Below are 23,592 nucleotides of genomic sequence, written 5' to 3'. Positions count from 1 at the left end.
CCCCTTCCCCAGCCTTGGCACAGCTCCCCACCCCTCGTCCCCTCTCTAGAGACTCCTTCCCACCTCCCCCCCTCCCCATCTCACTCTCTGATTTGCTCCCCAGCAGACCTTTCCCCAGAGTCCTTCCTCAAGCCCCTCCTCCCTCCCCTTCCTCCTTTTAAACCCGCCCACCCATCCCTCGCCCGGCTCTTTCCCCTCCCTTCTCCCCACACTTTCCCCACACTTAGAGTCCCATTCCTCTAGTTCTCCCCCTCGCCAGACCGCTGGCTGTATTGTCCTGCTGCGAGCCGGACTCTCTTACTATAGTGATTTCCCTTTTTCTCTCTTCCTTGTCCCCCTGCCTCTTTTTTTCTTTTTTCAATCTACCCCTCTCCCAACTTTGAAACTCCCTCCTTCCACGCCCCCTTTTGTTGTTTTGTCTTTGTAAAGACTCCTCTCAGGACACCTGGGCAGGGGGCTGCCTGGTGCTGCTGGGCTTGCTCGTGGATTTCCAGGGCAGTTGACCCCCGAGGTGGGAGGCGGATTTTCTGGGGCTGCTAGAGTCCCTGCCTCACTCCCTCTGGTCCCGAGGATGCTGGGCAGCTGTCTGCGCCTGTCCCCTGCCAGGTAAGAGGGCTTCTTCTGAGTCTCCATCAAGCTGAACTGGGAGTTGCTGAAAGTAATATTTGTTCATTTCCCTCCAGGATTTCCCCCTAAGCAGGAGGTAGTTGTAGGACAGGATGTTTGGATGCTTTGGGGAACTCTAGTGTAGTTATTTTATTTAATTATTATTATTATTATTTTGGCGGGGGTCAGGGGAGAGTTAGGGATTTGGAAGAAGTACAGGGGATTTGTTTAAAAGTCTAAAAAATACTCAGCTCTGTTAAAAGATAGTGCCCCAGATACCTGAAATTACCTGGCCCTTGACTAGAGAAGAAGCTAGATACTACCAGTACAAAATGAGATTCTTTGAAATGTATTTGACTTATTTTTAAATTGTTGATAATAATGACTTCATGACCAACCCAATATAAAATGAGAGGATGGATGTGAAATGCTTTGTAATTGTACAGGGCTCCAAATGCCAGCTGTTCTCTTATTCTAATTTCTCTTCCCATCCTTAATTACTTCCATACTTCAAAAGATCTGTTGGGATTGTTGCATTTTTGTCTTTGTAGCCTTCTTGGCATAGTGGGTAGAGAACTGGCCTCAGAGTTAGAAATACCTGGTTCACTTGTGATCTTGGACAAAAACTGTCTGAATCTGGGCAAATCCCATAACCTTTCAGTTCCCTAGTCAACTCTGTAAGACATAAATTGAAAAGTAACTACTGATTTGTACTAGTAGAGAGACTTTCAACTCTAACAGCTTCCTATGCCTCTGAAATCACAGGTCCAAATTAGGTTCTCTCTCTACTCTTCCCCTACTCCAATTTTCACTATCTTCTGGCACATATCCATTCTGTATAAATTCTGGTTTATCTGTGGCTCTCTTCTGTATGAGTACTCCCTTCAACCATGCAAGTTACAAGAGAGTTTCCATATTATAGTATACTTGACAAAAAAAATTTGTGCATTCCCTTTGGGTAGGTGCTGAAACTCATCTACCTAGACTGATCTTCTTTGGGCAGATATTTAGTCCACATACCCCAAACCTTTTATCCTGGCTTAGGAAGAGTCCAGGATCACGAGGAGATAAATCACTAGGATTTTAGCAGAGGATCGATATTGGTATAGATCTTGCTAATAATAATAATAATACATTAGTACCTTGAATTCTAGCTGTTTTGCAGATCTGTATAGTCTGAGATTGAGACTATCAGTTACTTGGAAAATGAGCTATCTCTGGAGCTTGGACAGCAGCTTTTCAAATGTCAGTGAATATTTTGGGGGTTGCCACTTTTAAAGTTGATGACTGAGATCACCAGGGTTCAAAGAAGTAACTGAGTATTTAACTGGACTCTCTTCAATGACAATATGGCAACTTATATTTCTATATTACTTTTCTATTTACAAAGTATTTTTATGTACATAAGTACATCAAACCCTCACAACCTTTAAGGGAAGCTGGGCAAATGTTATCATCACTATTTAATAGTTCTAGAAACTGAGGCTTTGAGAGTTTCAGTGATTTACCTGTGAGAACTAAGTAGTTGAGACAGAAGTACATTTCTTCTGATGTCAAGTTCAGGGATCTTTCCACCATGGATACAAGATAAATAGTACATTATAAACTGTATTCAGATAGACTTATTGGCAGGGTATTTCATTAATTTGGATTTGCATTCTTCATCTAAATTTAGTGTCCTTGACTAATTTAGGACTCATGACTCTTGGAATAATAGAATCCTAGAATTTCAGAACTGAAAATGGGAGCTCTAGAAATTATCTCATAAACCTCCTATTTTATAGACACAAAAACTAAGGACCAGAGAGTTGGAAAAAAATTTGACCAAAGGCCCATACATAAGAAGCTTATGACAGAGTTAGGTCTAGAACCAGATATCCCGGTATCCAGTCTAAGACCCCTTTCTTGACACCACTCTATCTCTACTTTTAGAAAAGATAAACATTTTCCTTCTCTGTCTTAAGTTTTGTTGAGATACCAAACTCAACTTACATTTTTTTTTCCAGCTGTGAAACACTGAGGACTTTCTTTCTCTTCCAGCAGATAATTTAGGAATAACTCAGCCAACTGGCTTAACAGGCAGTCCTTTGGAATGATAAGTTGTTTTGTTTATCAGCACAAATTCTATCTCCTTCTTTTCAGAGCTTCATTACTCCATCAATATCTCTTAGAATACTGTCTCCTGCATTTTGCTCTTCTAGTGGGTCCTTCATTCTCACATCACATCTACTAGATGTATTTTTTTCAAGGATCAGGAACCAAATGTTTCTTACGCAGAGAATTCTAGAAATCTAGAATGTTTGCTAAGCTGTCACTTGTTAGCATTACCTTGTTGCAGAGCCATGTAAAGTGAATATAAATGACCTTAGGACATAAAACCAAAGGATTAGGGTTGGAAAAGATACCTAAGAATACTCAATATTAGTGTGAGAAGGTTTTTCGTGTACAATATTAAGGCACAGATAATTTAGAACCAGAAGATTATAAAATTCTTCAACATATGATGTTCAGCAGAACATCAAAAGTCAAAGAGACTATAAGACTTTCTACTCCAGTCCTCTTATTTTATAGATTATGGAACTGAGATTTATAGTTTTGAAATAACTTTCTAGAACTGGGATCATTTCCCAGCTGTCTGATTCCTTGTCCCTGTCTGCTTTTACTGGGATACCTTGCATTCGTATTGACTGACTAAATTGGACATTCCACAGCTGGGCGGTGGCTACTGTCAAATCTGTGGCATCTTTGAGGACGTGGCCAAACACAAGAATAGAGAGCTTTGGCCAAAATATTGGAGTCTTACCAGCTTAGATTCTTGATCTACCTCACGGTGGCAGGCTTTTCAAATGGTTTTGGGCCTAAGCTTTTGATGGATAAGATTAAAACAGTTCAAAGTGATTCCTTTCCCACAAGTCAAACTCTCCTTAATATATGCTTCCTTCTCGCCCCTCTTCAAATACTTTCTAATTATGTCTTCTTGAAAGAAATTCTGAATTTTTCCTTTAAGAGTGGGTTATTGTTTTTTTCCCTACCCTTACAACATTTTTATTATCATGTTTTATTAACCTGCTTTCTTTCTTTTTGTTTGTTGTTGTATTGGAAGAAACTGAAAAAAGGAGCCAGCATTGGTGTCTGTTGATTCAGGTGGAGAATAACTTTTAGTAGATAAAGGGCATTAACTCTGCTGAATTTGAATGTGTACCAGGAATCGTGATTTGATTATTAATATTTGACTAGTACTATTAGTTGGCAAAATTATACATGACAAGTTAGAACTAGAAGTAGATCCCAGAATATAGAATATTAAGATGTATACTCTAGATTGTTAGACTTTGATGGGCTTTAAAGCAAAGAATATTAATCTATAGTATATAGGATGCTTGAACTGGAGGGATCTTAGATTTAAATTGAATACAAATTGTTAGAACCTTAGAATATAATAAGTTAGAATGGAGAAGACAGTATGTTAAAGTAGGAAGGACTTTAAAGTGATGAAATACTTGCATTGAAAGAACTCTAGAATATAGAATGTTAGGATTGGAAGGATCTTGGAAATCATTTAGTTCAACTTTTTTCATTTTACTTAAAAGAAAATTGAGGATCAAAGAGATGTCAATAAGTGGAGGGCCTAGAACAAGAATTCATCATCTGAAAACTGTCTGTTCATATACTTTGACCATTTATTAATTGGGGAATGATTTATATTCTTATAAATTTGACACAGTTCTTTGTATATTTTAGAAATGAGGCTTTTATTGGAAACACTGGCTCACAACCACCTACACAGTGTGTCCATGTGGTGGATAGCTGAGATAAAAGTCAATGGATTTGATAAACTCCTTTATGTTGGGTGGGACATTAATGCTAATATATGGAAATCACATGGGATATTGGTGGGGGACAGGATGTGGGAAGGCTATGAGCCAGGAGTTGAAGTTACATTTTATGAAATTGTTTATCTAATTATACTAATAATTACTCATACTTATATATTGCTTTAAAGTTATTTTATATGAACATATAAAATACTATTTCATTATTTAAAATATAATAAAAATAAATAATATAATAATCATGGATTTAAATATTGATAGGCAGATATATTTAAATATAGAGGTAGATATATATCTTTCCATATATTAGACTAATTGCTACGTTAGGCTTTGAAAGCAGGATCTGAGATTTTTATCTTTGTATTCCCATTATGATGCACAATGACTTACATATCATCAATGCTTAATAAATATTTGTTGTTTTAAATTCATTATATTGTAAGGATTGGAAAGGAATGATATATGTTTGTAATACCTTCCCTTACCCTTTTTATCTGATGAATTTCAGGTTATTTTTTTTATCTCAAATCCTTTTTCCTTCTAGAAGGGACCTCAAGATAGTCAATTCCATTCCAATCCGTCATTTTTCATATCAGGAAACTTCTTAGATTTCTTCTGGTTAATCCCTTAGGTCTCAAATAGTACTTTGTTTTGTTTTGTTTTGTTTTCTGAGGCAATTGGGGTTAATTGCCCAGGGTCACCCAGCTAGGAAGTATTAAGTGTCTGAGAACAGATTTGAACTCAGGTCCTCCTGACTTCAGGACTGGTGCTCAATCCACTGTACTGCTTAACTGCCTCAGTACTTTGGTTTTTAATTTTTAAAAATATTTAGCATGTATAAGCTTGACATCTATTCCTAGGAAAATCCTAGAATATATTATTAAAGCGATGACTGGCAAACAAGAAAAGGATGTGGTGATTACAAAAGTCTAGCATGGCTTCAAATAGAAAAGGTCAAATCATATTAATTTAGTATGGACAATATTTCTATAGCAGAGAAGAATATTGTTTATTTAAATTTTAGCAGAAGCTTTAAAAAGTATTCCACACTATTTTTGTGGGAAAATGGAAGAGATCTAGAATCGATGGTATGTGGATTCAGAAGTGGTTGGCTGGATGGGCTTAAGAAATCAGTTGTTGTTGATTTAGAACCAGGACCAAGGGGTGGATTCTGCCAAGAGACAATTTAGGTATAAGGAAAAATAAAAACAAAACAAAAGTCTTCCTAAAAATTCAAGTTATACAAAACTCCAGTTGGCTTTCTAAAGGGGATGGTGGGCTTGCATTCATTGGAGGTGTTTCATAAACAGAGAATAGAAACCACTTTTTAAGTAGTCTATTTTGGAATCCTTTCATGAATTGTTTGAACAAGATAGCTGATGAGCCATTTCTTAAAGTTTGTCATTCTCTGATTCTATTATGTACTATTTGTTTTTGTGGGGGTTTTTATCCTTCCAGGACATTAAGATTCATACCTATCTTCTTTGTCTTTGAAAGAAGATTTTAAAATGTAATTTTTGTAAATGACTGGACATCCAAGATAAAGGTAAAATGTGACTACAAGGGTGATTTTTACAGGTACACCAAGATTCTGAGTGTGTCGTAATATAGTTTTCCAGGATCTGATCCCCAACTTTATATCAAAAGTAAAGAAATCTTTAGGATTTAATTTAACTATTTGACATGTAATTGTTAGAATATTTTCCTTTTTAAAGTACTTCAATGTTTAACATATTTTTTATCTGTGTTTGAGAGACAGGCTGCTCCTGGAAGAGATTTCTTGTTCCTGCCTTCCTCCTTAGTGCTTATCTGGAGCCTTGACAAGTTTCTTGATGTAGAGCTATAGGAACTCCTAATAGGACCTGTGGCATTTCATTCTGAAAAAGACAGATCCCTGTTGCTTAGAAAAAGAAGAAAAATTATATGTCAACCTAAACTAATTCTCCCGTTTAGGAAGTGCACAATGATGGGCTTTTTTTTTTTTTTTTTTTTTTTGAGAGGGTAGGGGAAAAGTAAAACAAGCAAAATTCTTCCTTTCCTTCTTTTGCTGTAGAGGGCCAGAACTCTGGAAAAGTATACTTAAAACAAGGATGCTAACAATAAGGTGTTAACTCAGTGGAATTGATGATATGATGATTCTCTAGTATACATGTACTTAGCATGGTGATATAATGGTTCTCTAGTTCATACATAATCAGTATGCTGTAATGATGTAATTGTAATAGGGTATTTAAGGGCAGAGAAGGACTGGAAATGGGACACTCCATCTTTGACCATCCTGGTGCCTCTCCTGCCCACTTCACTCCTCTGCTTAGACCAACACTGGAACTGGCCTGAATCAACTAATTGTTGAAAAGAACCATATCCATCAGAATTGATCACCATATAATTTTGCTGTTGCTATAGACAATGTTTTCTTGGTTCTACTCACTTCATTTAGCATCAGTTCATGTAAATCTCTTCAGGCCTTTCTGAACTCATGCTGCAGATTGTTTCTTATAAAACAAAAATATACCATAACATTCATATACCATAACTTATTCAACCATTTTCCAACTGATGGGTATCCATTCAATTTCCAGTTCTTTGCCACTATAAAAAGGGCTGCCGCAAACATTTTTGTATATGTGAGTCCTTTTCACTTTTTTATGATCTTTTGGGGATACAGGTGATTTAGTTCCATATTGCTCTCCAGAATGGCTGGATCAGTTCACAATTTCACCAACAATGTATTAGTGTCTCACTTTTCACACGTCCCCTCCAACATTTATCATTATCTTTTCCTGTCATCTTGGCTAATCTGAGAGTTGGGAAATGGTACTTCAGAGTTGTTTTAATTGGCATTTCTCTTATCAATAGTGAGTAAGACCATTTTTTCATATGACTAGAAACTGCTTTAATTTCTTCATCTGAAAATTATCTGTTCATATTCTTTGACTACTTTTAAGTTGGAGAATGGCTTGTATTCTTATAAATTTGAGTTAATTTTCTACATATTTTAGAAATGAGGCCTTTATTAGAGCCCTTAGATATAAAATTTTCTCTCCAGTTTTCTGTTACCCTTCTAATCTTGTTTTCATTGAGATTGTATGTACAAAACCTTTTTAACAATAAAAACTATCCATTTTGTATTTCATTAAGTATTCTAGTTTTTCTTTGGCCACAAATTCCTTACTTCTCCTCAGATCTGAGAAATAGACTCTCCTTTGTTCTCCTAATTTGCTTATTGTATCATTCATTATCATGAACCCATTTTGACCTTATCTTAGTAGGTGTTAGATGTGGCTCAATGCCTACTTTCTGCCACACTGTTTTCCAATTGTCCCAGCAATTTTTGTCAGATAGTGAGTTCTTATCCCAGAAAGTGCTATCTTTGGGTTTATCATACACTAGATTTCTATAGTCCTTGACTGTTGTGTCTTGTGAACCTAACCTATTCCACTGATTGACTACTCTATTTCTTAGCCAGTACCAAATGGTTTTGATGACCACTGCTATACAACAGTTTTAGGTCTAGTATAGTTAGGTCACCTTCACTTGTATTTTTTTTTTTTCATTAAATGCCTTGAAATTCTTGATTTTGGATTCTTCCAGATGAACTGTGGTATTCTTTTTTCTAGTTCTGTAAAGTAATTTCTTGGCAGTTTGATTGGTATGGCACTGAATAAGTAGATTAATCTAGGTAGTACTGTCATTTTTATTATATTAGGTTGACCTGCCCAAGGGTACTTGATATTTTTCCAGTTGTTTATATAAGACTTTATTTTTGTGGAAAGTATTTTGTTATCATGTTCATATAGTTTCTGACTTTTTCTTGGTAGACTTGCCAGATTTGGTAGACTCTCCGAATATTTAAAATTATATATCTATAGTTATTATAAATGGAATTTCTCTTTGTATCTCTTGCTGCTTATTGGTAACATATAGAAATGTTGTTGATTTATTTTATATTTGCAATTTTGCTAAAGTTGTGAATTGTTTCTAGTAGCTTTTCAGTTGATTCTCTGGGAATATACTGTCATATCACCGGCAAATTGGGTTTATTTGATTTCCTCCTTACCAACTCTAATTCCTTAATTTTTTTCTTCTCTTATTGCTAAAACTAACATTTCTAATATAATATTGAATAGTAATGTGATAAGGGACAACCTTGTATCACTCCTGATCTTATTGGAAATGGTTCTAATTTATCCCCATCACCATATGATGCTTGCTGATAGTTTTATATAGATGCTACTGATTATTTTAAGGAAAATTTCTATTTATTCCTATACTCTCTAGTGTTTTTAATAGGAATGGGTGTTAGATTTTGTCAGATGCTTTTTCTGCTTTTATTGAGATAATCATATGATTTCTATTAGTTTGGTTATTGATAGTCAATTATGCTAATAGTTTTCATAATATTGAACAATATTGAAAAAGTTTTGCATCCTGTATAAATCTTCCTTGGTCGTGCTATATTATTCTATATAACTTGCTGCTTTGCATCAATATTGATTAGAGAAATTGGTCTATACTCTTCTTTCTCTTGTTTTGACCCTATCTGTTTTAGGTATCAGCACCATTTCTGTGTCATAAAAGGAATTTGGTAGGACTCCCTCTTTCCCTATTTTTACAAATCGTGTGCATAATATTGCAATTATTTTTGGTAGAATTTACATGTAATCTGAATTCTGGCCCTTGAGATATTTTCTTAGGGAGCTGATTAATAGCTTGTTCAATTTATTTTTCGAAAATTGGGCCATTTGAGTAATTTATTTCCTTCTTTGTTAATCTTGGTAATCTGTATTTTTGTAATTATTTATTCATTTCACTTAGATTATCAGATTTATTGGCATACAATTTAGCTCCTAATTATTGCTTTAATTTCCTCTTCTTTGGTGGAAAGTTCACTCTTCAGTTTTGGTACCACCAATTTAATTTTTTTTCTTTCCTTTTTCTAATCAAATTAACACTTTATCTATTTTGTATTTTTTTAATAAAACCAACTCAGTATTTTCCTTACTTTAATTTTTATTAATCTCCTCTTTTATTTTCAGAATTTCAAAACTGGTATTTCATTGGGGGGAGTGATTTGTTTTTTTCCTAACTTTTTAAATTATTTTATCTTTTCTTTCTCTGTTATATGTAAGTAACCATCTAGAGATGTAAAATTTCCCCTTGTAACTGCTTTGGCTGCATCCCATAAATTTTGTTATGTTGTCTCATTATTGTCATTCTCTTGAATGAAATTATCAACTGTTTATGATTTGTTGTTTCACCCACTCATTCTTTAGGATTAGATTATTTAGTTTCCAATTAATTTTTGATATATTTTCCCTGACTCTTTATTATATGTAATTTTATTGCATCATGATATGGAAAAGATACTTTACTATTTCTGCCTTTCTTTATTTGATTTTGAGGTTTTTATTCCCTAATACCTGATCAAACTTTGTGTAAGAACCATGAACTATCAAGAATAAAGTATATTTCTTTTTATCCCCATTCAATTTTTTCTAAAGGTCTATCATACCTAACTTTTCTAAAATTCTAATTACCTCCTTAGTTTCTTTCTTATTTATTTTGTAGTTCTCTTTATCTAGTTCTGATAGAACAATGTTGAGATTCCCCATTAGTATAATTTTGTTGTCTATTTCTTCTTGTAATTCTCAACTTCTCCTCTAGGATTCTGGATGTGTATACTACTTGGTGCATATATGTTTAGTAATGATTCTACATCATTGTCATTGGTACCCTTTAGCAAAATGTACTTTCCTTCCTTATCTCTATTTTTGCTTTTGCTTGATCTGAGATCAAAATCACTACACCTGTTTTTTTTTTTTTTTTTTACTTTAACTGAAGCATAGTAGATCCTGCTCCTGCCTTTTACCTTTATTCTGTATGTATCACTCTGCTTAAATGTGTTTCTTGTAAACACATTTTAATTCAGTCTGCTATCTGCTTCCATTTTATGAAAGTGTTTATCCCATTCATATTCACAGTTAAAATGACTAATTGTATTTTCTGTTATCTTATTTTCCCCAAGTTTTGGTTTTGTTTGACTGATTGTTCAGTTCATTGAGTCATTTACTTTCATTTGTCCAATTTTAAATTTTTGTGTATTACTAAATTATTGTATATTATTTTCTTTAGCTAGCATTTTTACCTTCTTTTGAATTTGGCCAATTTAACTTTTAACTTTTAAATGAGTTGATTTGTTTATTGGATTTTAGGAACAATATTTTGACAACCAGATGAAGGATGGGTTGGAGTGGAGAAAGATTAAAATGGCAGAAGACATTGGAACCTGAAAACCTGAAAAGTTAAGATGAGAAGATTCCTTAGAAAATGTCTCATCCTACCCATGTCTTGTTTTATCATTTCACCAAGGAGGAAATTGAGAGTCAGAAACGTGACTTATCCCAAGTCTTATAATTAACTAGGGCATAAGCTGAAAGTCAGAAACAAGTTTTTCCCCATTATTACTCATCTCCTTAAATATGCAAATATTGTTGAGGGGATCTAACTTTATTGCCTTTTTTTTTTTTTTTTTTTTACAAAAGTTACACAATGAATAATAAATTTTGAAAATTATTGAATAAAGTTCTATAAGGAAATTATAGTCCCCATTTTGGAGGAGGGCAGTGTGGAAGTGAGGAAAAGTTGGGCTACATGGTACTGAAATTTATGTATCAAGCACATGAGCAAAGTATTTTGTAACTTTTGCAACATTGTGCAATTGTGAAGGATTATTATTATTCTCCTATACATTTTCCAACTTATTTGGAGACTGGCTCTTTCTTGGGGATAGTTAGAAAGACCAGATGAGACACCAGATGGAACTGACTTGAACTTAAAATGTGACTGTGTGCCATTAGGATCCAGGTGTCCCTAGTTAGGACTTGGTGCATTTATTAAGCACAGAAGGCTGAAGAAGAGATGACATACAAGTGAAAAGATATCACATATTGAAGAGCAAAGCAGATTCAAAAAAATGATATACACAATGATTGTAATAATGTAAATGGGGGAAAAAAAACTAAAATTGAATATTGAATTATAACAATGATGACCAAGAATCTTGGCTCCAGAAATGAGTTGAAAAAAATTCTACTTTCTGTCTTTGCAGAAGTGGGGAACTATGGCTATTGAATATTCCATGCACTATTAACTTGATTAATGTGTTAATTGGCCATGTTACAGTACTTTAAAAAAAAGTTTTTTTAAAAATTGCTTTGTTAAAAGAGATAAATCATTGAGTTCAGGAGAGATTATATTTGGAAATGGTGATATACATACATACATACAAAACTATAAATGTTTGTAAACTAATAAGAGAAATAAAAGACATTTTTAAAAGTAGACCATCACATGGTAGAAGAATGGGATTTGTTCTACTTGACCCCAGAGATAAGAATTAGGAGCAAAGTAGGTAAGTACAAGGGAAAATAAAGGGTAAAGAAAGGGGGACATTTTTTGCTTCTATGTAAAGAGAAATCCCTAAAGTGGAATGGAAGGAGAGTGTATTCCCTCTGCAGCATAGAGTAGATTGGATGAGCACCTTGTGGGGTATTGTTATAGAGATATTTATTGAAGTATGTGTTGGACAAAATTATTTCAGAAATCTAGGTGGAGAAGTAGATAGATGAATGTACTTGAAGTCAGAAAGACTGAATAAATACATTTCCTGTCTCAGATATTTATTAATTATATACCTGTGGGCAAGTCACTTTTAACTGGTGATATCCTCAGTTTCTTCTTCTGTAAAATGCTTATAAAACATCTATCTCTTAGGGTTGTTGTGAGGATCATAAGTGCTTAGCAAAATGTTTGGCATATAGTAAGCAATAAATGCATGTTATTATTATTACCTCACAGGGTCATTGAGAGACCTACATGAAATAACAGACACACAGACACATAGAGACACAGACACAGACACACACACATGTAGTCCATTGCAAACCATAAAGAGAATGGGTTTGTGTGTATACATATATATGTATATGCACATGTATTCATATGTGTATTACACATTATATCTACACACATAATGCATGCATATATCGGTACATACATGTACACACATGTATGCATTAAACTGTAGCCATTATTACCTCTGAGGCCCCTTGATTCTGGGAACAGGCTAGTGTTTCCCAGCCTAAACTTTAAACTAGTAAAACATCTACATTTTTTTCTTTTATAGACTACTCCATCCTCTAAAGATCCAGTTGACACATATCAGCAACTTTGGGTTTGGAAATTAGGATCTAGGGATAGGAGGATAACAAGGGCACAGGAATAAAAAGTCTGGAGTCAAGATAATTTTTAAAATTTGTAAAATTTAAGAAATATAGACTTTTGCTAGTAAAATATTTAATAAGCACAGATAATTTGCTACATCTTATCAATTTAAAGAACTGGTGATTGGGAAAGCTAGGACTATCAAGTATATTTAATGAAACCAGATATCAGGAAGGGGGATCTTTTAAATCATAAATTTAAAAATCTGTTCTTATTTTCTACATATGAAACAAATTTTATGCTGTGTAATTTTGTAATCCTTCTTTCCCCATAATTAGCCCATCCTTATTAAAATTCCCTTTTGATTTAGGTTGTACTTGTACAGGACAATGGACATTTAAGACATTGGGACAGTGGAAGTGTGAGATGTATTGCATCTGAATTGTTTTTGCCAGTCACCCTTAGGGGTTTTGTTTGTAATATTCTTTTGTTGTTGTACTTTGTAGAAATATTCTTGTTCTTTCCCTCTCTTTCCCTTTCTCTCTTTTCTTCTTCCTCTACTTCTTGTCCCTCTCTTTTCAGGTCATTATTTAAAAGAATTTTTTAAAAAAGATACAGAGATGCATCTGAAGGACTGGGTAATGATTGCTAGAGCATGATAACAGATTCTATCATGTTGTGTGATCAACCTCACAGTAATGTGTTGGGATTCAGTGGTTCACTCAGTCATAAAAACAGATCTGGGGACATGCTCTCAGAGACTGACATCAAACTATTAATTAATACTTGTATTTTTGATCTAGAAGTTCAACTGATTTAACTTGACCTTACTGTGTTATCATCCACTTCCCATATTTCCATATTGTATATAAGAAGATCATGAGAGACTTTGTCTAATGCATTCCCATGATTTGGTAATTATCACCATCAATATCATTATGGGACTAAGGATTGAAACTGTTATTTATTTGAACTAGGGAATTCCAAGATGGAGAAATTACCTTTACTAATGAGATTGGTGCTTTTCTCTGCAACTTTGAGTATCAGAGAGTAAGGAGCAGAGAGGAGTGAGAGTGAAGGGTTCAGGATCTCATACTTTAACTGCTTAGTCACTCATTGATACAGTTGATAAAGTACTCTGCCTGGAGTCAGGAAGACTTGAGTTTAAATTTGGCCTTAGATAATAACTAGGTGACCCTGAAAGTCATGTAACCTCTCTTAGGCTAGGTTAAATAAGAGACTAGCAAGTGATTAAAATGGGGTTCAAATGTAGGACTTTCTGACCCCAAGTCTTGTCTTCTATACTTCAGTCATGCTGCCTCTTCTAACCAATCATATTAAATATATTAGCCCTTTTCCCCTAACTAATTAAGCTATGGGATATCTCAATTTGACATTAACAAATTATTTAAAAGCTAATTCTAGATATTTGGTTGGTATGGAATGCCAGCACATTAAAGGATGTTAAGAAAACTTTAAAGATAAAATAGAATAAATTAAGCCTACTTTCAGACATTTTAGGGGATATATAAAAGGAATTTTTAATACATAGATTCCACTGAAGTCCTACCTTAGTGCTTCCTCTTGGTGTGGAGGTAATTGTATTCAGGAGGATATGGTTGTGAGAGACTCTCACCATATTGGAAAGACTTTGAGAATGGACATGACTTAGTCACGGACTGCATGTCTATCTATTATCTATGAGCCAGGCCAACAATATGTGCAGAGGCTTGCCACCAGAAAGTTGACCACCAAGCAATCAGTGTACTGACATGAGATACTAAGGCATGGATGTGTAATAGTCATTGAATATAATAACAATAGTTAGCATTTATATAGTGGTTTTAGGTTTGCAAAACACTTTATAGGTATTATTTCATTTGATCTGCACAAAGCCCTTTGACATAGGTGTTATGATTATCATTTCCATTTTCCAGATGAGGAAAAATGAAACATACAGGCTTGCCTCAGCCTACACCTCTAGTTAATTGTCTGAGGCAAGATTTGAAATTTTATTTTACTAGTTCCAAATCCAGCATCCTGTCCACTGTACCACTGTACCATTTATTAAGATGGAATTAGAGATGCCTTGGAGTATAGAATGCTAGAACATGAAATGTCAGAACTTGAGGAGATCATATTAGAGATCATATGGGCTGACCCTTTCATTTCACAGATGAGAAAACCTGAGTCAGCAGAGAAGAGATTTTCCCCAAATAACAATAAAAATCCCATTTTATTTTTTCCTCTTCCCTTTCCATGAAGCCCCTATCACTTGAATGAAGAAGATATTTAGTTGTCATAAATGTCAAACTGAGATGTCTCTTGACTTAATTACTTTAAGGAAAAATAACAATAAATTCAATATGATTGATTATGAGTGGTTTGGCAAGGACTGACTGATACACAGAAGAATTGCATATATCATATTTATAATAGTGTTAAGCGACAAAATATAGAAGGAAAGACTTTGAATTTGGAGTCAGAAAACATGGATTTAGTCACTAATTATCTAGGTCACTTTGGGCAAATCAATCTCTCAGGGCCTCAGTTTTCTCATCTGTAAAAGTGTTTTAACTATAATTTGTACTCAAAACATAATTGTAAGGCCATAAATAGAAAGGTAGATAGACTGAGCACTTAGTGAGTGCAATATTTGGAGTGCTAGGCCTGTGAGGAAGATCTGAATTCAGATCTGGGCTCAAATACTGACCGTGTAACCTTGGGGAAAATAATTTAAGCTCTTTTTGCCTCAATTTCCTTAACTGTAAAATGGGGGGGGGGCAATAGTACTTACCTCCTATTGTTCTGATTGTTAAATGACTCCTGCAGTTGTTCTGAGTGTGAAATGAAACATTTGTAGGGCACTTAGAATAATTCCTGGCACAGAGTAGGTGCTTAATAAATGCCTATTTCCTTTCTTATTAAACACTTACTATGTACTAGGACTATGTTAAGTGTTGAAATATAAGCAAGCAGAAAGTTCCTACCCTCAAGAAGCTTACATTCTAGTTGGGGAAAATAATACATAAAAGGAAATTGTAAGGGTAAGAGTGTTAAGGAACAGGTCAATTCTCTGAGAGCCTCCATAGCTGTGGATCATAACGACTGAAGGAGCTGCAGGGCAGCCTTTGCTGACACAGGTGTTGCAGACTGAGAATGGGATAAATTGAAGGCAGAGGAAAGAGGAGAGAGATCAGACAATGAAATGCCCTCTCAGTCAGAGAAGAAGTCAGTCAGAGAGAAGTCAGTGAGTGAGTGAGAAGTCAGTCAGTCAGAGAGAAGTCAGTCAGAGAAGTCAGTCAGAGAACAGCAACTGCCTCTCAATCTCCTTGTATCATCCTCTCACAAGAGGAGATCCATTCTGGATTGGATGGCTCCCGTATATTTCAGCATCTCTCCTGTGTATTCCAACATAAGAGGGAGGCCATAAGATGGGAAAATTGGGAAAAGAGGTAAGAGAAAATTGTGATTATGAATGGTCTGGCCATTTCCTTAAGTTGATCTACTTGTTCAGTCCCATACCAAATAAACTGCCAAAAATTATTTTATGGAGCTAGGAAAATAATAACAAAATTCATCTGGAAGAGCAAAAGGGCAAGTATAGCTAGGGAATTAATGAAAAAAATACAAAGGACGGTGGCCTAACAGTACTAGATCTAAAACACTATTAATAAAGCAGCAGTCATCAAAATTCTTTTATACTGGTTAAGGAATAGAATGATGGATCAATGGAATAGATTAGTGGCACGTAACAAAATAATCAATGATTATATTAATCTAGTATTTGATATATCCCCAAATTCCAACTTCTGGCATAAGAAATCATTATTTCACAAAAATTGCTGGGAAAACTGGAAAATATTGTGACAGATATTTGGCATAGACCTATATCTCACACCCCATACCAAAATGGAGTCAACATGGATACATTATTATAGTATCCATATTATTACTATAAACAAATTAACAGAGCAAGAAAGAATTGACCTCTCAGATCTTAGAGAAGGGAGGAATTTATGACCAAAGAAGAACTAGAGAACACTATGAAATGCAAAATGGACAACATTTATTACATTTAAATAAGGTTTTGCTCAAACAGAACCAAAACAAAGAAGATTAAAAGGGAAATACAAAGCTGGGAAATGTTTTTTTTACAGCCAGTGTTTCTGATAAAGACTTCATTTCTAAAATATATAAATAACTGTCAAATGCACAAGAATACAAGCCATTCCCCAAATGATAAATAGTTAAAGGATTAGAACAATTTTCAGTTGATGTAATTAAATCCATCTATAGTCATGATGTTCTAAATGTTGTAAATCACTGTTGATTAGAGAAACAATTCTAAGATATCACTTCACACCTTTCAAAGTGGTTAAGATGACAAGAAAAGATAATGAGAAATATTGGAGGGGATATGGGAAAACTGGGATTTTAATGTTTTGTAGGTGGAGTTGTGAAATGATCCAACCATTCTGAAGAGCAGTTTGGAACCATGTCCAAAGAGCTGGCAAAGTGGGCATATCCTTTGACTCAGCAGTACCATTATGGGGTTTGTATCCCAAGAAAATCACAAAGGAAGGAAAAAGTACCCACATGTATAAAAATAATTGTAGTGGCTCTTCTTGTGACGGCAAAGAATTGGAAAATGGGTAGATGCCTATCAATTAGAAGAGTGGCTGAATAAGTTATGATATATAAAAATAATGAAATATTATTCTATAAAAATTATAAACAAGTTGATTTTAGAAAGGCCTGGAAAAATTTACATGAACTGATGCTGAGTGAAACAAGCAGAACCAGGAAATATTATACACTGTAACAGCAAGATTGTGTGATCATCAACTATGAAAAACTTGCTTCTTTTCAATGGTTCAGTGATCTAAGGCAATCCCAACAAACATTGGATAGAAAACTCCATCTACATCCAGAAAGATTGAATGTGATTGAATGTAAATCACCAACAAGCTATTTTCACTTTTTTTCTGTTTTTTTTTTTCCTTGAGGTTTTTCTCTTTTGTTCAGATTTTTTTCTTCTAATATGATTTATAAAGAAATGTGTATTTAAAACACTGATATCCAGAGAACAAAGTACTTAATTGGGTATATATTGTGGCCCTCAATATGATGTGGGCCATTGAGGGTGGAGCTTATTTACTTTTTGCCTTTTTATCCCTACCACTGAACACAATGCTTTACACAAAGCAAATGCTTAATAAATGTTTTTCTTATTGTTGGGAAACTCAAATAAATATCATCATCAACACCAATATTTAGTGATTTAAAGTTTATAAAATGCTTTATATATTTATATGTTGTAGCCTTTGATCCTCACGAAATCCCTGTGAAGTAGATATTGTTATTACATCCATTTTGAAGATAAGGAAATTCCCTGATTGTCTGAAGTCAGATCCAGACCAAAAGAAAAATGCAAAAATGCAAAAACTAACCCTTTGATATAAAGGACAGCTAAATAGCACAGTGGATACAACAACAACAACACAGTGGATACAACACTGTCCCTGGACTAGGGAGGGCATGAGTTCAAATCCAATGAAAACCACAGATGTTTACTAGCTGTGTTGACCCTGGTCAAGTTACTTAATCCTGATTACCTTGTCTAAAAGCCAAACAAACACCCCCCCCAGTCCTCTTTATATTAACATAAATCATTGGTAGCAATAACAGTCCTATTTAAATTATAGTATAACATGTCCAAACAGGGGTATGTCTTTATAATATTTTTATTAAATGATGATTTTATCTATCTATTGAATTTTGTAAACTTGAGTTTATATAACTATTATAATAGTAATTGTTAATATTATCATTATCATCATTTTTTTTATTATGTAGTTGTTACTATATTGGCCCTTCAAGAAGTTACCTAAAAATCAGAAATCTTAAGCAAATATATTTGCTCCTTTCTCTCTCTTTGCCAAGAGCACAGACAGATTCTATCAAGGATGAAGATGTTGATGCTGGGACATCAGCCTCAGTCTTTGCCTGAAATTGAAAGACATAGTTCAGTGATTTGTACCCAAATATGATGAAGGTTTATGATGAAACCAGATTTCTGCTTGGAATTTTACACATCACTACTGCTACACTTTGTATACCCTGCAACTAATGATGAGCTATGTCTATCCTTCCAAAGGAGAAAAACAAAAAAAAAACAAAAACATCCATTCACTTGGGTGTTTAATAAGGAGCTGAACATAATTTGCTTAAATGTAGCTAGCATTTCTTTCACCTGGCACAAGGAAAACAAAATGAGATAATAGAGAATAGTATGAAAAGTGCTTTAAAATGAACTTTTTAGGATGAATTCATTTAGGAAGCAGTGGAAGTAAATATTGAATACGGACTGGGTATGAGGATAGGTTTACTTGGAATGGTAGATTTATATTTTAAATATTAGTAATAACAAGAAACACAAATTAAATACTATGGGTCAGTCACTAAGCACTGGGTACAAAGAAAGACAAAAACATCTTCTCTACTCTTTCATTAACAAGTGTAAATGCTATTAACATTCTTAAATGTTTGTATTCTGGCAAAATCCTAGAGCTGGCTCTGATGAATTTATATATGTGTTTATATGTGTATATATTTATTTATACAAAAGGAAAGAAGAGAGTAAAGATGATAGTGTGGTCCAGAAGAAAGAGTAAACAACATGCTCAAGCCACTGTAGCAATGACAAATTGTTTTAGTCCACAGACCTTGCTGGCAGGGAGCTGAGACAATGTTACACTACTTTAGTGACAAGTTGTTATTTTATGCCAAAAAAATATCAAACTACTTAGATCTGCTCTGAGAATCTGAGGAAGTTTTTAACAATGTTAGGGTCATATATTGTCTTCTCATTCAGTCCTTTAAACAACGTGCAATTCTGTTTTGTAAAACCATGCCCTTTCTTGAAGCAAAGTCAGCCATCTCCACATGATTCTCTCTCTCAAAAGACTGAGGGCTGTAGAAAGCAACCCAGACTTCCAAGGTATTTCTCCTCTTCCAGGTTCAATGAAGTAATCAATTTAGATATGTCTTCATAAGGCTAGAAAGTTGAGCTTTCTTCCAATGAGATTCCAGTCGTTACAGAGATTATCTGGATTTTTTAAAAAGTGTTCCAGCTGTATTCTTTCTTCCATAAACAGCTTTTCTCATTGCCGCTTGCATTTTTTTGTCCGACTCCTCTTGCTTCCAGCTTCCTCCTTTTCTCCTTTTTGATCCATTTGATATCTTTTTCTTAGGGTTTTTATATAGCTTTTAATGATTTTCACCAGTGCCCTCTCATAAGCAATAATCAATCTCTAATTTATGGTATGAAACTCAACAATTCTACCTTTCTATTTTGGTGTAATCCTAGCAGCCCTTTATATAATTTCCTCATAATTCTCAGTTATTTAATTTAATGATTTTCAGTTATATTGTTTAAAACTCTGAAAACAGTAACATCTAAATGATCTATTGAACCACAATGCTCTGTAGCTATCAGTTGCTACTTTGCCTTCAAACAAGTGTTTTTCATTCATCTGAATCACTACTCTCTTTTTGGTCCTCAGAATAATAGACTATCTTTCCTTACCATTTTATCTGAGAACCTATATTTCTTCTCCAGTTTATTTTATTAGGTTTCCATGCCCAAATGTACTCTCCCATTCCCACTCCTTTCAGCAACCAGAATATCCATATGTAGAAAAGGAAGAACTTTATAGTTACCATATGACTTTGGGCAAGTCACCTGATGTCTTTGGAGTTTAGTTTCCTCATCTAGAAAATGCAGGCTTTGGTCTTAGTGGCTTCTGATGTCTCTTTGAAGTCCAGCTCATTACTCTATGATTTGTATTTAACCTGAGCTCCAAAGCCCAATGGTACAGAACTCTTTCTTTGTAGGTAATCAATCATACAGCATCTGTGTGAGGGGCAGGGTGGATTTGGTGACAGTAAGAGAGAAAAGAGATCTAGTATCTTCAGTTTCTTTGGTCTCTTGAATCTCCTTTGGCTTTTCTGACTTCCAACTTAGAGAAAAAACATGGATATTTTCTAATTTAGGTTGTTGAAGAAAGAAAAAGACTGAAGAAGCAAACAGGAGAGTAGCTGTCCAAGCTGTTCTTACTCCTAGATTGATAATTTAGAGATTTGGAGGAAATTGTCTCTGGATAAGATCTGGGATTATTTTAGTTGAACTGAGATATTTCTCTCCCAATGGGATGACTTTTTAACTCCCTCCCTCCTTGCCTTCCTCCCTGCTTCCCTTCCTCCCTCCTTCCTTTGTCCTTCTCTCCCCCCTCCCCCTTCATTTATTCTCCCTCCCTCCCCTCTTCTCTCCTTTCCCCCTTCTCCTCTTCCCCCTCAGTGGGATGGCTTCTTCACTTTATTATTTGCTATCGATGTATTCTTTCTCTGATTTCTGTTTTGTTATTGACTTGAATAAATGGGTTTCTTTTGCTATGTGTGTGTTCATTGTGATATTATTTGGTGTAAAGGAAGTTGGGTCTTAGATATAGGGTTTGCAGTTCTCCTATTGTTAAGGAACAATAATTGGGAATTGATCTTGATGGTGAAAACTACATCCCACAGATTAATAATATTTAAAGGAACATGGATATATTCCTAGCTCAATATTCTTCTCTCAGGAAGTAGAGTGGCTTCCAGTCTCAGTATCATGCTTCTGATACTGACAGGAATTAGTCTTTTTAAAAGAAGGGTTGTAGTGGTTATTGTTGTTTGTTCTTTGCTCTCAAAGATGACCATGACATCAAAGAGATGATACTATGGCATGGAAATGAATTGAAGTGACCAAGGCCTGTGCAAGTTCATCACCTTTATTTTCTCAACTGGAGACATCTGGGTCCAGTAGCCAGATATAGATCTGTATAACTGGAGATGGTCCTGGATGCAGAGGAAGACCTTGGTCTTTTTAAGTCAAGGCATCACCTCCCTGATGCTACCCCATTAAGACTTGGGCAATACAGCCTATTTCCTCCCTTCTTTTTCCCTCCTTCCTTCACTTTTTTTTCTTCTTTCTTTTCTTCCCTTCTTCCTTCTTCTAGAAATCCTGAGGGTGTTCCCCTCCTAGATTGATTTTTTTAAAACTATGTAAAAAAGGCTATTCTTTGCCTCATTTCTTTCTTACCTCACCTTAATCAGTGAATAGGCCATTGCTTCAGACAAACTGAGACCTGTTAAAGAAAGGTAGATAGAAGAAGAAGCTAAGGATGTCTTCCCCTCTACCTTTAAGTCATATATTTAAACAACACCCCCCTCCTCTCTCTGAATACACACACATACACACACATATGTATATCTAATGTAATGATATTAATAGATGACATTTACATGGCCCTTTAGAGTTTATAAGTATTTCCTATCATCTATTTCTTTTTCTATCTCTCTGTATATTCTTATGCACAGATATAGACCAATTGTATATGAATGTGCAAAATCACACATATGTATTAATACATATTAAAAATGTTTATTAAGGCTATTGATATTTAGGTGTGGGCATTTTTATAGTGCAGATCCTCTCTACTCCATACATTATTATAAAGTAATCATGAGTTTTGGTAGCCAAAATTGTCCACTTGGATAAAGTCTTCTGCTTAACATCCTCTCCACACTTAGCTAGACTCATCTTCAAACAGTAGATATAGGATCTATTTTGGGGTTTGTTTCCACCTTGGCATGAGCTTCCAGAGCGTGCACTATTCTAGCATGGACTTTAAGAATCTAGCATCAAGAAGGCATTTGGGTAAAATTTAATGAATTAATCAATTAGGATATAGCATAAGGATTGTTCCTGTGGTTATGTTACTATGTACAATATTAGTCAACAAGCATTTATTGTAAACTTGACACTATATTAAATGTATTGCATACAGGTATAAAGAAAGCAAGTCCCTGCCTTCAAGGAGCTTTTATTCTAATAGGAAGATAATGCACAAAAGGAAGATGAATAGTAACAGGTAGTGCGAGGCTGGATAGGATGATGAACTGAAAGTACTTGGAGGGAATGCAGTCAATAAAGGAATGAGACAAAGCTGACTTGGCTCTTCTCTTTAAATTCAATTTAATTATAGGGAAAAGTCCTAGGGGTAAAGGATATTTCCAATCTGTGAATTTCAGGGCTAGAGTAAGTTGATAGGGCATAGTAGAGAATATTCTAGGTGCATCTTGAAAAACCCTGAAGAAGGAAACTCCCTTTCTCAATGGAGTGTTCAGTACCTTTTCTGTAACATATGGTCTGTGAGATTCCTGTAGTATTGAGAACGTAAGTTATTTGCTTAGGACTCCATATGGCAGAAATGAGACTTAAACCTAAGTTTTCCTTTGGTTCAGTTTTCCATCAGCTTTTCATACTTAATTCTCTAACAATCAATAAACATTTGTTAAACACTTAGTGTAAGTGCCAGCACAGTGATAACCACTGTTATAGCTAATATAATTAATAAAATGTAACATTAATACTACACACACACACACACACACACACATATCTGCCTATCTTTTTCTCTCCCTCTTTCTTTTCCTCCCTTCCTCCCTCCAGGAATTATAAAACACTATGTAAAATATAACCCAAATCCACTATTATTTTAGTCTTGGAATTATAACCTTGGAATCATCCCTGAATCTCACCCTATATTTCTGTTGAATTATCAAATCCTGCTTCTGCTGCCACCATATTTGCCATGTCAAGTATGTGCAAATAGTTCAATCCTCAATTCTCTGTGGTGTTCATATGGCACCAGAAAGAACCTGAGGGAGTGGGGAGAGGTAGATGATGAACCATAAGATAAACTAGAGACACAAGATTTGTGAGAGGTGGGAGTGAGGAGTGGAATATATAACATTTTGTTATTTTCCTCATAATAATAACTTTACACACTTTTTAGATATTTCTGAATCCACACAACAACCC

The sequence above is a fragment of the Sarcophilus harrisii genome, chromosome 1, assembly GCF_902635505.1.
Source record: "Sarcophilus harrisii chromosome 1, mSarHar1.11, whole genome shotgun sequence".
In the NCBI taxonomy this organism is placed as follows: Eukaryota; Metazoa; Chordata; class Mammalia; order Dasyuromorphia; family Dasyuridae; genus Sarcophilus; species Sarcophilus harrisii.
The sequence above is the reverse complement of the archived record's forward strand: the minus strand, read 5'-3'. Positions refer to the sequence as shown.